Source organism: Stegostoma tigrinum, chromosome 15 (genome assembly GCF_030684315.1).
Source record: "Stegostoma tigrinum isolate sSteTig4 chromosome 15, sSteTig4.hap1, whole genome shotgun sequence".
Classification (NCBI taxonomy): Eukaryota; Metazoa; Chordata; class Chondrichthyes; order Orectolobiformes; family Stegostomatidae; genus Stegostoma; species Stegostoma tigrinum.
Genome location: NC_081368.1, coordinates 23532272 through 23545185, shown reverse-complemented (window position 1 = coordinate 23545185; position 12914 = coordinate 23532272). Strand labels below are relative to the sequence as shown.

General features: G+C 42.1%; 1 protein-coding gene across 5 annotated transcripts in view; it reads left to right on the top strand.

Annotated features, from left to right (window-relative positions):
• The first annotated feature begins 497 nt into the window (after nt 1-497).
• acsl4a (acyl-CoA synthetase long chain family member 4a) overlaps nt 498-12914 on the top strand; it is a 90429-nt gene continuing 78012 nt past the window's right edge. For 4 of the 5 annotated variants that reach the window (XM_059651375.1, XM_059651374.1, XM_048544273.2 and 1 more), the window contains exons 1-2: nt 498-594; nt 1003-1110. The gene's annotated coding sequence lies outside the window, so the exon portion shown is untranslated. Of the gene's footprint in view, nt 595-1002; nt 1111-7051; nt 7070-12914 lie in introns of those variants that run through there. The other variant, XM_048544272.2, reaches the window with a different exon arrangement.

The window sequence follows — 12914 nt, the reverse complement described above, 5'->3', positions numbered from 1 at the left end:
CACTACATAATCATTTAAAGAACAGGAAAAAAAAGCAGGGCTACATGGAAAGGATAAGGGGAGAAGTGTGACCAGCCGAGTTACTTTTTGAAGGTCTGAGGAAGGTTAACTGGACCCGAAACGTTAACTCTGATTTTTTTTTGTTCTCAGCTGCTGCCAGATCTGCTACGCTTTTCCAGCAACTTCTGTTTTAGTTATTCTTGGAGGGAACTGACACAGACACAGCACGAATTGGCCCTAAATTACTGTATAATGCAAAAATCTATTTAAGCAGACAATAGGCTTATGTCTGTTGAGTGAGTTTCACCCAAGGATTTTCTTTTTATGAAGAAAAGTTTTGCAAACCAAATTCAGCCACTATATGTTTCTCCCATTGGACTGCATTGGCGACAGAAGCAGGGCTGCAGGTCCCAGAAATGGCCAAGGCGGAGCCAATATGAAGAGCCTCCTTGATTGGCTGCAGGGAATCGAATCAGATGACGTGGCCCGTGTTTCCGGGTTTCCCCCCTCTGGAGGGGAGAGGTTACTGTCGGTCATTGACACGCTGTCGTTCCGGATTCAGTCTCCCAACAGCTTGTGGAGCGGAGAGACGTGGTAAGTCCGGTCATAGGTTTTTTTGTATCATTAGAGAAGGAGAGAGAATTTATCATGAATTACATCTTATACTACGATTCTACTTAAATTTTATGAGAACCGAACATGCTGGCGAAAATTTATTTCACTGGGCTATTTGGGACCACGACGTTCTCCTAGGGACCCTCAGAGCCTCTCGATTTAGAGCAGAAAATGACTTTTAAGCCTGCTGTCTCACTTTTAATACGTGTATGAATATGTCTGTGAAGTTGACCGATTTAAAAAAGGATAATGATGTGATATCATTGCGCATTAAGTGCTCATCAGCTCTCCTGATCACTCATGGCTTTTTCCCGGTGCTTCTGTGAGGATCTGTTTCTGATCAGTCGGTGAATGTCTGGCTGAACATTTTTTTTGTTTCTTTTGCAGGCAGCAAGCGAGCAGCTCAATTCGAAAGGAACGCTGCTGAGGTGAAATCTGGCGCCACGTTCTAAATTGGAACGCTGATACATCCTCCACGTAGCTGGATACAAGCAGGTAATATAGTTACTCCATGTGTCATTTCCCCATTAGTTCACGGCGCACTCTTGGACAGATTTACTGAAACCTGTAACATCCATGCGTCTTACAGTGACAGCATGGAGCCCGTTTTGCCGCCTCCTGTCGAATTTATTCACGCATTGAGTCATCGTCTGATGAACGCGTATTTCTGAGTGTTCATTCTTCTCCCACTTGCGTTGTGGTTTCCCAAGGTCGGAGAGGATGACTTTACGTGTCTAGGCTTACGACTGTATCCGGGGTTAAGACTGGCTGATATGCTAATGAAACGGGACAAACATCGCAGGAAGTGAGAAGTGGCATATTCTCCTGCCTGCCCTCTGGTAGCCTGGTGCCAAGATGAAGCTTAAGTAAAGTTAATGCTTCACAGCAACAACTCTCCCAGGCTCTTTCAACAGTGTCTTCTGAACCAACAGCCTCTACCCCAAAGGATGAGGATAGCAGATCTGGGGGGACACCACCATTTGTAAGTTTTCTGATGAAGGGTCTAGGCCCAAAACGTCAGCTTTTGTGCTCCTAAGATGCTGCTTGGCCTGCTGTGTTCATCCAGCTCCACACTTTGTTGCCACCATTTGTAAGATTTCTTCCAAGCCACGCAGCTACCTAACTGGAACTAGATCACCAGTCCTTCACTGTCCTTGGGTCAAAATGCTGCAAGCCCTTTTCTACCAGAACCATAGGTGTCCCTACACCCTTGAGGACTGCAGAGATTCAATAGAGCGGCCGTTAGCTTCTCAAAGCCAGTTTGAGAGGAGCAATAAATGTTGCCCTAACTATCAATACACACACCTTGTAAATGAACAAAATTAACATGAAAAGATAAATTATAAATCTAGCCTCTTTCTGTGGCTTTATACTACCTTCCAGCCTTTAAGCACCAAAAGTTGTTTTAAGTTTGCACTTTATTTCTGGCAGTTTTTGTGCCTTTTTCTGTCCAGGTTGCCTATTTGTAGGTGGGAATTCTTCATTGTGTTCTCATTTTCTTTGATTTTATGATCTATCAGGTTTTGCTTTGAATCAGGCTGATTGGATTATTTGAGCAAGTGTCAAATGGATCCTAGAGTTGTCAGGAACTGCATAAGACGTTAACAAAACACGGGTTAGCCTTTAAGATCATATAACACAGTAGCATTTGGTTGGCCGTTGTTTGCAGGAACACTCCAGTTTAACTCAACACCTGAGCTTTACTCTCTCATAACATTGCAAATGAGCAAAGATTTATTCATTGGCGCCTATCACTGCTTCTCTTCCCACTCCTGCATTGTTAATTTCTATCACTGAAGGCTCTATCCTTGGCATCTGCTCAGCTGCACATTGTCTCTTGGCAATGTCATCTCACACACGTGTATTGACAAAATCCAGCCGTAGCTCACCACCACCCCTTTCGACCTCTGTACTGTTGAATCTTTTAGACTGTTTGTTTGCCCAATGTCCAACACTGGGTAAACAGGAGAAGAATTGGGAAGACCAAAGCCATTACCTTCAGCCTCTGCCACAAAACCTGTACCTGACCCTGGTGGTTGTGGCTGAACCACACCCTTTGCAGTCCTAGTGTCACATTTGACCTATCACTGTCACCTGCGATGATCAGTCACCTCCATCCCTACATCAGTTTGTCTGCTGCTAAAATTCCTGTTTGTACTTTTATTTTAAAGCTCTGACTAGATTATTCTGAAGTGTTTCTGGCTGGCTTTCCACATCCAACTATCTGTAAACTTAAGTAATCTGAAACTCTGCTACCCATTCTATACTCTGTCACCAAGTTCCATTCATACATCAGTTTCCAACTTACGTTGGCTCCCAGTTAAACACTGCCTTTGTTTTATCTTTTAGTTGCCATTCTTATTTACAAATCCATCCATGGCACTGCTCCCTATCTCTTCCAGCGCCACAACCTTCTGAGATACCTCCACACCACTAATTCTAACCTCTGATATCCAGATATTTGTATCGGTCTGCCATTGCTGGCTGTGCTTTCAGCTACTGAGGCCATGAACTCTCACTTGCCTTTCAATTCAATTTAGAATTGACTCCATCATTCTCTTTCATTGACCAAGCTTTTGGACATCAGCTATAAACTCCTGTGGCTTGGTGTTCAATTTTGTTTCACAGCATTCCTGTGAAGCACATTGAGCATTTTGCTACTACAAAAGTCATTATACATTTACAAATGGGTGGCTGAAAGAACACCTTCTGAGCTGCTGTACGTTGTGCCGAGATGTTCCGTGTATAATTTAATTTGCTTTGTGGACGGTTAAAATTCTTCATAGCCATTCTCACTGATCAGATGCATGTCCGGTAGCTACAATGCGCCTGTTGAGTATATTTTCCCCCCACATGTCCAGGTCATGCTGCCCTGATCTTAGCAACCGACCAGATAAAACAAGTTTCTTGCTAACCTGTGATGTCTCATTACAGACTCATTTGCTAGCGGAAAAGGTTTCGAAGGTACAGGTAAATTTGATACAGTAACAACCTTTGGTGTTCATTGGAATGCGTTCAGTCAGTCGACAATTCAACTGATAGTCAAGGAGCTAGATTTTTAAAGAGCTCCTCAATTTCAGAAATTTCTGAAATTACCTGATATGAAAGAAAGCTGAGGTTCTCACCACTGCAGAATGAATCTTATGGTGTAATGTTCAAAAGGAAGTATTAAAATGATCAAAAGCTAGTACAAATTAGATAAATCTATTTTCAGTTGTTGAAGAACGAGAAAGGACCACTAATACAACATCAAACGAGAGTTGGAATAAAAGGTAGCTGAATTATTTATGTCCAGAGTTGTGAGTGTATGGAGTATGCTTCTGTGTTTATTTGGATGTGAGTATGAAAAATGTGGGAAAAATAAGCTGGATAGTTGGCTCTCTAAATGAGTAAATCACTGTCACAATGTTGACATGAACTTTTTGGGTTGAATGCAGTGTTTCTGTGTTGCAATCTCAATATTATTTGGTATATGTGCATGCATCTCTAGTGGCACAAACTCAGTAATAGACCAAATTGAGATGGCACTTTATTAAAAATCTGCCTGTTATTAAGTGGATGGTTTGTTTGCTCAACTTTAATTTTGTTTTTGGTTACCTGTTGCCAAGGTGTACTTTATCCATGATGTTAGCAGTTATAATCTGAATGAGAGTCCAATTTAATTCGAGTTGACTAATCAGCAAATGTGCAGCTTGAGCTTGTGGATCTTGTTCAGCTTCAACATTAAACAAGAGCTTTTTAATCAGCGGTTTTGCTGAAAATGTAGACTTGGCCATGGGGTATGGTGCCAGAAGTGCTGTCTGTTCTCCGCTTCATTAAACACCAAGTTATGGGTGTAAGCAAACACTTAATTGGGAGGCAGTTTAATGTTTGGGTGTGTCACTGAGTGCTGTGTTGGTCTCATCCAACATTCTGTCTCATCCTTTCCAACGTGCATTAGGAACATTTTCCAACTCCCAGCTGGTGTTCCACACTGCTTATATAGATGTTGATCTCCTCAACCACTTGTTTCACTGCGAACCAGTGGAGGGAAACATATCTCACACTTGCTGTTTCCATGTTCCGCTAACTTCAATCCCTTGAGCTAAGAAGCACAAATAAGGTGATCGCTAATGAAGAGAGCAGTGGTTTAGTTGTCAAGACCAAGTGTGAATGAGCCACATTGAGTGCAGTTTCTCCACTCTGCATCCAAGCTGCCCAGTCTTCTATGCCCTGTGGCAAAGATGCCTGGTTTCTCTTCCTCTACCAAGCAAACCTAACATCCTGTTCACTGCCCCCTCCACTCCCTCAAAATCTGAGGAGCTTATTAACTTCTTTATAGTTGTCCATACCCATGCCATTCCAGTACTTCTCCTGTCTTTAAGTAAATTCTTCCTCCAATCTAAATGCTCCTTTCCTTTGCTTGTGCCAATTTCCTTTCTGCTGCCACCACATATTGTCATCAGCTGTCTCAATTTTGTGCACAGGATACCGCTGCCTAGCATTTGATCTTTTAGACATTTTTTTTCTGTCATTTGCATATGGTTCTTTTTCAACCTCTTCTAGTATCCTTTTTCAGCTCAGTGTCCTTTTTGTTTTTAATAACTATTTGCTTGGCAACTAAGAATGGTTTCTCTGTATGTGAGGCATTATACAAATGCGAGTTAGTCTCAATCCCAGAAATTCAGAGGCAACTTCTTGCACCCTTAATCAAACTGACTTCACCCTGTCAACCCATGTGACTCCTGTCGCTGAGAGTGCCTCCCCAGTCAGAAGGCTAATGTAGAACGTTCAATACAATCCAATTCCAAATCTCAATTATTTTATCCTGCACACAATAAACTGGTCATGTCTGACTCCTCCTGTTTCTTGCTGCTATTGAATTTTAGTAATATTCACTGCAGAAAAAGTTAAGATAAAACAAAGAACTACAGGTGCTGGCAAACTGAAACGAAAGGAAAAACAAATTGCTGGAGAAACTCCAGGAGGTCTGCCAGCATCAGAGAAGAGAAAACAGTGAACATTTTACCTCCAATAATCATTTTTCAGAAACTTCAATGATTTTCTCTTTACAGGTGTTGCCAGTCCTCTGGGTTTCTTCAGCAGTGAAGAGAAAATCATTAAAATTTCTGAAAAATACTTACTGGATGTAAAATATTTACTGTTTTCTCTTCACTACTGCCAGACCTCCTGAGTTCCCCCAGTTTGTGTTTTGCTTGTGAAAGAGTTATGGTGCATTTAAGTTCCAAACCATTGATATCTTAAAATTGCCCTTGTACAAATGTATTAGTGTTTGCAGTTAAACTGCAACTGACAAAGGTATCAATATGATGGAAGGCATTCTTTGGTCTGTCTGAAACTTGCTGATCTTCCAGTGTAAAGAATGGGGCTCCACTGCCTATTACATATAGCCGGATTCCTGTGATTCATCCAGGACTTTAGTGTTTTGTTCACTCTGGTTTGGGCTTTGCTTAATCAGTAATTAGTACTGCTGGAAGCTGGTGTTGAGCCACGTACATACTGAGGGGACACTAAAGTTCGGGGGAGCTGCTATGGAGGTGCATTTGGGGATTAGATTATCCTTCAAGACCTTTTCAGGTATGGTGCACCAAGGGGCTGTAAAGTGGGTGCCCCTTAGGCTCTGTGCCTTGGAAATCATATGCAGATCAAAGATTGTGAAGATCAGGAGCAGTAAAATTGTATTTTGAGTCCTCACAGAATAGAACCTGGTGTATAAAGAAAAGTTTTGTTTCCATTACACTACTTGTGTTTTCCAAACTGAAATATTTTGCCATCATGCTGTATACTTAGCTAGAAATGTATATTGTAAATATTAAGTTTATTATTGACATTGAGTGGGACATTCTATATAGAAACAAGTTGATTTTATTACACCACAGTGCTGTAATATTCAAGTTGAAATGTTTTCTAATGTATTTTTACAGATTTTATGTATGAAGTGTTTCTGCAGATGAGGAATCACTGGATTTGCTGTAAATGGTGCAACAATTAGATTTATCAATGTTTTATTCAGTGTAGGTTTCATGTGTCATATTAATTCAATAGCCATTTAAATAGATTAAGGTAATTTGTTTCAGGACTGAAGTTGCCCTGAAGTGTTGGCAGTTTGGAATAATGCATTTGAGGGCATCTTCACTGGCAAATTTTATCACTTTTTGTGATGATCGTGTGGAAAACTCAAACTTTTTTTTACATAGCCAATGTTTAATTAGTGGCTGTTAATGCTGTTGGCCTTCTGGTTATGTGGCACCAGGTTGAAGTTAGCGGTAGATCGGTATAGTTCTTACCTCATATTTTTGAACCTTATGCCTTTTGAATTGCTTTGTTAACTCTTGATTTGTTTTGAATGAGTTGAACTTTGCTTCTTCCCATGCAGGTTGGTGTTGTGTATTGGTTTTGAGTAAACCTGAACTATGTATTTGGGTGAGTCACTCATCATTAATGATTGTGGCAGGTAAGACAAACAATTAAAGGTTAATGACACTTGAGTAATGAGACTTTAATATTAGTGAGCATACTTGACGCCCCACAGACAATAGTATTTTATTTCTGACATTTTTAATGCATGGAATTATTTACAAATATTTAGTGTATCCCAAGGCTACATGGTGTTCTGTGCATGAATTTGCTTACGGTTACAGGATCCTCCCTTTTTCCTAGACCTGTCATGCACCATTTTAAAAACATTTCTATTGCAAATAGATGCTTGATACAAATGAAACCATGCCCCAAATTCTTTTATGTCTGGCCATAGCCTCTTCTGCATTCCTTGTTCCAATTCTATTCCGGAACCACCTTACAACTCTTTCTCTAATGTATTGGTGATATCATTGGTGCTGCTTCCCTCAACTCCTACAAATCATGGCAATGCTTTTTAAAAGCATTTTGACTTCCATCACTCTCCTCCCTTTGTCTGACTTGGCATTCCTCCCCAAGCAAACTATAGACAAACTGTAATGTGAAAGATAGGCATTTACTGAGCAAAGTCATGTTTCAATTTTGATTTGTTCAAGAGGGATTTGAATTGGTGTAAATATTTACATCTATGAAAATTCCTGCAAATGAGCAGCAAACTAGGTTTGTCAAATAAACATTTGGTTTCAGAGCTTCATGCATATCCACCAGCAGTCGCCAAAGTTTTTCTAAAAGCTGGAAAGACTAGCTGAACAACTGAGACTCTGCAGTAAATTTAAGTGATATGAGCATTTGACATTCTCACTTCAAACCAATAAATTTTGGGGTGTTAAATGATTCAGTCATTGGCACTTCCTAAATTTTTGACGTGCTAGACTATCAAGGACAGGTGACTGAAACAAAAGTTTGACTGTTCAAGGCTAGGTTAAACTCTAATCTGTTGGTCTGTCCCATGAAGTTAGGGTTGGTATGCAAGGCAAAATGCACTATTTGTAATTTTATGCTTTGGTGCAGTAGAATTTAAGCTATTTTTATTAGAAAGACCTGTTTAAAAATATGTACAATTGAGTAATTATCTCTGAACATTGTATTTCTAGCATCTACTTTGAAAAAATTACATGCAGTTACAACTTGTATAGTTAATCCTGAGCAACTTTATCAAACATACGAACGAGAAGTAGACCATCTGATCTCTCAAACTTGCACCATCAGTTAGTAAGCTTATAATCAGGCCAGCCATGTTATCAAATCCATGTTCCTGACTACCTCTGATAACCTTTCATTCCCATGCATATTAAGAAACTATCTACCTCTGCCTTCAGAAATATTCAAGGACTCTCTCTTCCTGCAGAAACACTCAACACTCTGAAAACATGAGGCAAAATGTTTTCTCATTGGCTGAGCCATTATTTTTAAACATCGACTAACTCCCAGTTGTAGATTCTGTCAAAGGGGAAACTTTCCTCCTGCACCTTACCCTGTCAAGACCCCTCAGGATTTTAATTTTCAACCAATCTGCCTCTTCCAACAATTACAAGCCTAACCTCTTCAAGATTGCCTGCATAAGACGTCCTGCCTGTTCTAGCTATTAGTCAAGAAATAATGTGAACCATCTCCAATGCATTTACATTCATCCTTAAATAAGAAGACCAATACTATTCACCACACTTGCAGGTGTGGTTTCATCAGTGCCATCTATAAACAAAGCACAACCTCCCTATTTTTGTATTCAATGCCCCTCGCAATAAACAACATTCTGTTGCTTTTTTTAGTTACTTGCTGTACCTGCATACTCGCCTTAATTACAATTTTGCACAATGACACCCAGTTATCTCTGCATCTCTAATCTCTCACCATTTGGAAAGTCTGCTTGTAGCTTCAATGGTTTGGAGAATGCACTAAACTAATTATGTCAGAGACTGTTGTAACTATTTCCTTAACTGTAAATATCTGAAAAGAGGATTCATATGGTTAGGTGAAACACTGAAGATTTTCGGTTGCTCCAGCATTTCCTGCTGTGAACTGGATTGTCTGAGTAATATCCCCGTTTTTGATTCACTTTGAGTATTTTCTGTTTAGTTTGGTTACATGTCATATGAGTCAGCTGTTATAATAGATTTTTAACTTAAGGTATTATAGAAAACGGTGGTGGCGTTTTATCAGCATTCCTGATCCATATGTGATAATATGTGGATTTGGAAATCTCCTTCCATCTGGTTGTGGGGCAGCTGCTCTTTGCTTGTCCTGCTGCAGGAGATCCAGTTTGAGTGCTGCATTGAGAAGTCACTTGCCCTCTGAATGCGATTAGAAAGGCATGGGTATGTAGTCTTTTCTTCCCCTGATATTATATTTACTCAATGTTTTTTAATCAAATTTCTGTCATTTTCAATTTTAAAACTTAACAGTAGTGACAATAAAATTCAGCTGTCCTCTGTACAGTATGTTCCACCCTTGGGAGCCTCAGTGTAGTGTAATAATCTTAAAATTTGCAACTTACGCTATATGTCAGGCACACAGCATGCAGACAGCAAATTTCAAATTGAAATGTTAAAGAATGGAAATAGCAATAGGAATAAAGTTTGTTGCGTTCTCTTAATCCTCAGTGTAATTTGTTCTTGAGCATTCAGTCTGTAGGATTGAAAGCTTCCAGCCCCTCAGCATACTGCAGTTGAAGGATTTAGACAGTGACCTGGTGCTACCGCAGAAGCTACCAGAATTTCTAGTGTATCACTTGGGACATCATCCTGAGGCATGTGGCAAGCTGCAGCACTCTGTGTAGGACCACACTTTGCACTAACAGCCATCCGGCTATTATGCAGACCAGAAATCATCAACAAAGAGTTGAAGGACCCCCCAGTCACAGATGACTTTCATCTCTGTGCATTCTTCAGGAACAACTCTGTGCAGCACATTGCCCTGCATCATGGAGCTGCTTTGGAGGAGTCTTGTCAAAAGCTGCTGAGAAATGGCCAATGGTCAGTTCCATCTTTTGCAACATGTGAGAATTTGCAGAACCTAGAGTGATATCAGATGGTCTATACACAGCTTGAGGCAAGGACATTTAGCAATCCTTACCTATTCTCAAGTAGGTTGTGAACAGTTGGGAATATTTCCCTTTCCTTCCAAAAGCAATTCTATTCGGAGTAAGCCTGTCGAATGGATTTATGATATGGAGGTACTGATGTTGAACTGGGGTGGACAAAGTTAGAAATCACACGACACAACAAACCTGTTGAACTATAACCTGGTGTTGTGTGACTTCTGACTTAATGGATTTATGCCGTAATCTGTGATTATATAATAAAGAAAATCTATTATGTTCTAAGTTTCTCAAAAAATGTAAGCAAATTTTTCCTTGTTTGAAAAGACAGCTGTCCACTGGAAGCTAGCAGAGCTGCAGGCTGAAGTTTATAACCACACCAGCCTGGTAACTTGTCTGTTTCAAGACCTGAATACATTTTGAAAATTATTCTTGAAAAATCAGGGCTACTTGACCAACAGATTGATTTCCTCAAAGGCTTGAAGTGCAAATACTACGTAAGTATCTTGTTAAAAGGAGGGGGGGAACCTCCTGATCTCTTTCCTAACTGAGTGACACCTTACTTTGAGATTGTGCCCTCTCGTCTTAGACTCTCCCACAAGAGGAAACAACCTCACTGCATCTAACCTGTCAAGTTCCCTCAAAACTTATTGTCTCAATTGCTCATTGTTATTTTTAATTGCTGCACAGTCCCTCCAAATCTGGTATCAACCTAGTGAACCTTCCTTAGACTGCCTCCAAGGCCAGTATATCTGTCCTTGGATAAGCAGCCAAACTGTTCGTGGTCTGACTAGTATCAGAGATAATGGGAACTGCAGATGCTGGAGATTCCAAGATAATAAAATGTGAGGCTGGATGAACACAGCAGGCCAAGCAGCATCTCAGGAGCACAAAAGCTGACGTTTCGGGCCTAGACCCTTCATCAGAGAGGGGGATGGGGGGAGGGAACTGGAATAAATAGGGAGAGAGGGGGAGGCGGACCGAAGATGGAGAGTAAAGAAGATAGGTGGAGAGGGTGTAGGTGGGGAGGTAGGGAGGGGATAGGTCAGTCCAGGGAAGACGGACAGGTCAAGGAGGTGGGATGAGGTTAGTAGGTAGCTGGGGGTGCGGCTTGGGGTGGGAGGAAGGGATGGGTGAGAGGAAGAACCGGTTAGGGAGGCAGAGACAGGTTGGACTGGTTTTGGGATGCAGTGGGTGGGGGGGAAGAGCTGGGCTGGTTGTGTGGTGCAGTGGGGGGAGGGGACGAACTGGGCTGGTTTAGGGATGCAGTAGAGGAAGGGGAGATTTTGAAACTGGTGAAGTCCACATTGATACCATATGGCTGCAGGGTTCCCAGGCGGAATATGAGTTGCTGTTCCTGCAACCTTCGGGTGGCATCATTGTGGCAGTGCAGGAGGCCCATGATGGACATGTCATCAAGAGAATGGGAGGGGGAGTGGAAATGGTTGGCGACTGGGAGGTGCAGTTGTTTGTTGCGAACTGAGCGGAGGTGTTCTGCAGCCATATGGTATCAATGTGGACTTCACCAGTTTCAAAATCTCCCCTTCCCCTACTGCATCCCTAAACCAGCCCAGTGCATCCCCTCCCCCCACTGCACCACACAACCAGCCCAGCTCTTCCTCCCCACCCACTGCATCCCAAAACCAGCCCAACCCGCCTCTGCCTCCCTAACCGGTTCTTCCTCTCACCCATCCCTTCCTCCCACCCCAAGCCGCACCCCCAGCTACCTACTAACCTCATCCCACCTCCTTGACCTGTCCGTCTTCCCTGGACTGACCTATCCCCTCCCTACCTCCCCACCTACACCCTCTCCACCTATCTTCTTTACTCTCCATCTTCGGTCCGCCTCCCCCTCTCTCCCTATTTATTCCAGTTCCCTCCCCCCATCCCCCTCTCTGATGAAGGGTCTAGGCCCGAAACGTCAGCTTTTGTGCTCCTGAGATGCTGCTTGGCCTGCTGTGTTCATCCAGCCTCACATTTTATTATCGTGGTCTGACTAGTGCCTTGTTTTGTTTTAGCAAAGCCTCCCTACTTCTGTATTCTCTTTTTGCAATGAAGGCAACATTCCATTGGTTTTCCCTATTACCTACTGTACTTGACTGTTAGCATTACTTGACTGTTAGCATTTTGTGACTGCTGCCAGCCAGATCAGCTCCTTTTTCTAATAGTTAAAAGCTTTCCATATGTTTGAGAAACCTCCTGTAGAAAAGTTGCTCATTGTAATAACTGGCAAATAACTTCTTGAAGCTTCAATAAAATTTGGAGCTGAAGAAGCGCAGCAGGTCGGACAGCATTGGAGGAGCAGGAAAGTCAACATTTTAGGCTGGGAGAGAGGGAAGTGAGCTTAGAAATAGTGGGGCTGGGGCAAGGTAGGTGGGATGGTGATAGGTGTATGCAGGTAGAGATTGACCAGTGGGAAGGGTGGTCCAGATAGATGGGAGAGAAGATGGATAGAGTCGATAGCCAGAGACTTTTCCCCACGGCGGGATTGACTGCCACGAGGGGTCATAGTTTTAAGGTGTTAGGAGGAAGGTATGAAGGAGACGTCAGAGGGAGGCTCTTCACCCAGAGAGTTGAGTGCATGGAATAGTTTACCAGTGGTAGTCATGGAAGCAGAGTCATTAGTGACATTTAAGTGACTGCTGGACATGCACATGGACGGCAGTGAATTGAGGGGAACGTAGGTTAGGTTATTTTAACTTTGGATTAGGACTATTCCATGGTACAACATTGTGGGCCGAAGGGCCTGTACTGAGCTGTACTTTTCTATGTTATTGCTAAGATGGACAAGTTGTGTTAGGCCAAGGAGGTGGGGATGAGAGAGGGGCTGGACACAGGATGAGGC